Here is a 4,732-nt window from a genome sequence, read left to right as displayed (position 1 = left end):
AGCCGCTAGGAAGACCTAAGGAAAATATTTGATCCTTAAACCACACACAGGTACATTAAAAAAACAACGAATCACCACAACTGTTACTTATTTGTACGGAATTGGGTTTGTTGTTTACCGATGTGTTAGATAAACATCCCATACTCAGTGAATGAGAGAAAGAAAGGGAGAGAGTCGCATAGTTCCTTGTGAGATTGAATTTGATTTCGTTTTCCTTTGTTTGTGTTTTGAGACAATACTCAAACACAAGATCCTTTTGATAAACAACATTCGAACGACAATTGCGTGTTTCTAAGTCTTGAGAACGGAAATGAGCATTTGATCGACAATTATTGGGATATTAAATGCCACTTTTATGACCAGAAGAGAATGAGAGAGGAGACACAGAGCGTATAAAAAACAGTACGCAATTGATTAGTTTCACTTAGTTGGCCATCATAGGAAGGATGCTTACTTGCTTGCCATAAAAAGGAAAAGAGTTTCCTTTTTAGGATCTTGGGAAGAAATTCGGACAACAGTTGTTCGGTAGAGTTTTTTTATATTTCTTTCCAATCGTGTTAAATTGATTGACAACCACTTAAAGGATTTAATAGTTGAGAGTACAATTTCTGTTGTTGTTGTAGAGGTTTTCCTTTCTTCTTTTCGATTCACACCTGAGTAAACAGGAAACGTAATGAGCGGTTCATATCTCAAGGTAAATGATTTCGGGGGGGATGGGACATAGCACTAACATTTTATAATTGAAAATAATGATAGAAAATAAATATTGGCCTGGAGAATAATTATTGAAAATAAATATTAGTTCTTCGGTTTTTTACTTAGCCATTAGATAATTTCCAATATAAGCGGTTAAACTTCTTAAGTGAAAAAAACGATTTGAAGGGAAATTATTCAATATTTTTTTCCTTAAAAGTAAATGTTTAATTACGGAATATAAATATTATATTCAATTACATATAATTAAAGGCAAAATGCCGAAAAATGTACAATTTAGATAATGGGGAGTCATGAAGGCATCGTAAGTGATAAGGTCAACAAAAAGGAAGCCATATTTAAAAAAAAACTTCTTGTGGTAGACCCTAAAAAAATATTTTTTAAAAAATCCAGGACTTGTGATTTTTTTTAAATCTACGAAAAAATATTCCTTTAGAAAATCCACGCCTTCTAGGACCTTGGAAAAATATTCCTTTAGAAAATCCACGCCTTCTGGGACCTTGGAAAAATATTCCTTTAGAAAATCCACGCCTTCTGGGACCTTGAAAATTTTTCCTCTAAGAAATTCACCCCTTATAGGCCATTGAAAAATATTCCTTTAGAAAATCCACGCCTTCTAGGACCTTGGAAAAATATTCCTTTAGAAAATCCACGCCTTCTGGGACCTTGAAAATTTTTCCTCTAAGAAATATATTCCTTTAAAAAATCCACGCCTAATGGTAGCCGGAAAAAAATATTCCTTTAAAAATCCACGCCTTATGGTAGCCGGAAAAATATTCCTTTAAAAAGTCCACGCCTTGTAGGTGTTCGGAAAAATATTCCTTTAAAAAGTCCACGCCTTGTAGGTGTTCGGAAAAATATTCCTTTAAAAAATCCACGCCTTCTGGGACCTTGGAAAAATATTCCTTTAAAAAATCCACGCCTTCTGGGACCTTGGAAAAATATTCCTTTAAAAAATCCACGCCTTCTGGGACCTTGGAAAAATATTCCTTTAAAAAATCCACGCCTTCTGGGACCTTGGAAAAATATTCCTTTAAAAATCCACGCCTTCTAGGACCTTGGAAAAATGTTCCGTTAAAAAATCCACGCCTTCTGGGACGTTGGAAAAATATTCCTTTAAAAAATCCACGCCTTCAGGGACCTTGGAAAAATATTCCTTTAAAAAATCCACGCCTTCTGGGACCTTGGAAAAATATTCCTTTAAAAAATCCACGCCTTCTGGGACGTTGGAAAAATATTCCTTTAAAAAATCCACGCCTTCTGGGACGTTGGAAAAATATTCCTTTAAAAAATCCACGCCTTCTGGGACGTTGGAAAAATATTCCTTTAAAAAATCCACGCCTTCTGGGACGTTGGAAAAATATTCCTTTAAAAAATCCACGCCTTCTGGGACCTTATAAAATCCAATCCAATATTCCTTTATAAAATCAAAAAATGATTTAAAAATCCAGGCCTTGAGGATCTTTAAAAAAAATTCTTTAAAAATCCACGCCTTGAGGATCTTTAAAAAATCCCCGCCTTATAGGTCCTTGGAAAGATATTCCTTTAGAAAATCAATGCCTTCAACATCATTAAAATAAATTTTTCTTTAAAAAAGTAAATCTTTCTTCTTTTCGAAAAGATTTCCTTTCCTTAATCTTCCGTTTATTTTTTACGCTTTCTTTTGTTTTCATTTCTTTCCTTATCCAATTCCAATCCTAATTCCAACTCGCCTGTCTTACTTCTTCTTCTTCTTCTTTCTTTAATATGCATAAAATTACCATTTCAAATGTTTACCGGGGCATTTATTTCATGGCATCGCTACTGGTCACAGCCGCCATCGAACTCTTTCTAATGCCGCATTTTATGAGACAACCTTTAGACAGGATGACCTAATGATCTCTTTCATTGTATTTCCGGTTAGTGTAGGACACCACAAAAAAAAAGAACGATGTAACAAAAAAACCTAGGGCCACAATAAAAAAAAAAACCTTTGGCAAGTTAAAAAACCCCCGACCAGACAATAGGGCTTAAAAAACGAGCGAAACATTTAAAACCTCCACCCTAACAAATGGGCTATAAGCCGCCATGGTTGTAGGGAGGAAGACGAGGAGGCTAAAAACGGCCAGGTCAAAGGTGACAAAAGATGACACAACACAAAACAAAAAATGGTGTAATAATTTATTATGCTTCGAACATTGTTAGGGAGTTAATCATGGCCCATTGTCAGCGAGGGAATTACCCCCAACGCAATTGACCAACAGCAGCCAGACGACCATAACCCAAGGTGTAGGAAAATAAAAAATGTAAATTCCGTTAACAATGGCAAGTCGGAAGGATGAAATATAAACGGAACAAAATTCCATTGCTGTGACATAAAGTCGTTACAAATTGACTTCAGTAATGACCGCAAGAGAGAAAGAGGGGGAAGAGAGGCAGTCAGACAGACAATGGTCAACGAGTAATGCCACTAATTATCCATTTGTCAATACTCTAATAAATGAGGCGTTAATTTTTTCTACTTCCTGTCACAATAAAAAAATTGAAAAAAAAAATGGAAAGAAGAAAATGTTAGAGGATTTGTGGAATAAAAAGAGGAGATAAATATTGGTAAACTATTGGATTTTTTTGATTTAAAAAAAAAATCTCAAACATCCACAAATCATGGACTTTTACTTTTTTCAAAGATCCACAAGGCTTGGATTTTTAAGGAAATATTTTGTTTATACCCTTCAACCCACTGTGGCACAGTAACAGGCAAAAGGAAACGAGATACACACATGGTTCCTTTTGAGAATAGGCATAGAATCACTTTCTTAGTCCATTTATGCATGTCTGTCCGTCCGGCCGTCTGTCTGTCCATGTTAAATTGTAAACAAAGTACAGGTCGCATTTATGATCCGAATTGGATAAAATTTGGCACAGCTCTTCTATTTGGCCCAAGGACGAACCCTATTGAAATTGAGAAAAATCGGTTCAGATTTAGATATAGCTCCCATATCTATTTTTGTCCGATTTGAGGTAAATGGTGCAACAAAGTGCGAAAAAAAATTTTCGATTAGCACGAAATTTGGCACAACGTAATGAATTAAACCTAGAATGATGTGTGCTAAGTTTCGTAAAAATCAGTTCAGATTTAGATATAGCTCCCATAAATATTTTCGTCCGATTTAAGGTAAATGGTGCAGCAAAGTCCCTAAATATTTTTCGATTTGCACGAAATTTGGCACGGCGTACTGAATTAAGCCTAGAATGATGTGTGCTACGTTTCGTGAAAATCGGTTCAGATTTAGATATAGCTCCCATATATATTTTCGTCCGATTTAAAATTAATGGTACACCAAAGTAACTAAACATATTCCGATTTGCACGAAATTTGGCACAGCGTACTGAATTGACCCTAAAATGATGTGTGCTAAGTTTCGTGAAAATCGGTTTAGATTTAGATATAGCTCCCATATATAGATTCGTCCGATTTAAGGTAAATGGCGCACCAAAGACCCTATATATTCTTCCATTTCCACCTCATTTGGCAAAGCGTATTGAATTGAGTCTAGAATGATGTGTGCTACGTTTCGTGAAAATCGGTTCAGATTTAGATATAGCTCCCATATATATTTTCGTCCGATTTAAGAGGAATGGTGCACCAAAGTCCCTAAATATCTTTCGATTTGCACGAAATTTGGCACAACGTACTGAATTAAGAGTAGAATGATGTGTGTTAAGTTTCGTGAAAATTGGTTGAAATTAAGATATAGCTCGCATATATATTTTCGTCCGATTTAATGCAAATGGTTCACCAAAGTACCTATATATCCTTCGATTTTCACGAAATTTGGCATAGCGTACTGAATTAAGTCTACAATGATGTGTGCTAAGTTTCGTGAAGATCCGTTCTGATTTAGATATAGCTCCCATATATATTATCGTCCGATTATACATAAATGGTGCACCGAACCCCTAATGCTTTGTCCGATTAACACAACATTTTGCACAACGTATCAAATTGAGACTTGAATGGCCTTATTGGGTTTTGTTG

The sequence above is a fragment of the Musca vetustissima genome, unplaced genomic scaffold (assembly GCF_032173495.1).
Source record: "Musca vetustissima isolate MV318-11 ecotype Yass unplaced genomic scaffold, APGP_CSIRO_Mvet_v1 utg12527, whole genome shotgun sequence".
NCBI lineage: Eukaryota > Metazoa > Arthropoda > Insecta > Diptera > Muscidae > Musca > Musca vetustissima.
Note: the sequence above shows the minus strand (reverse complement) of the source record.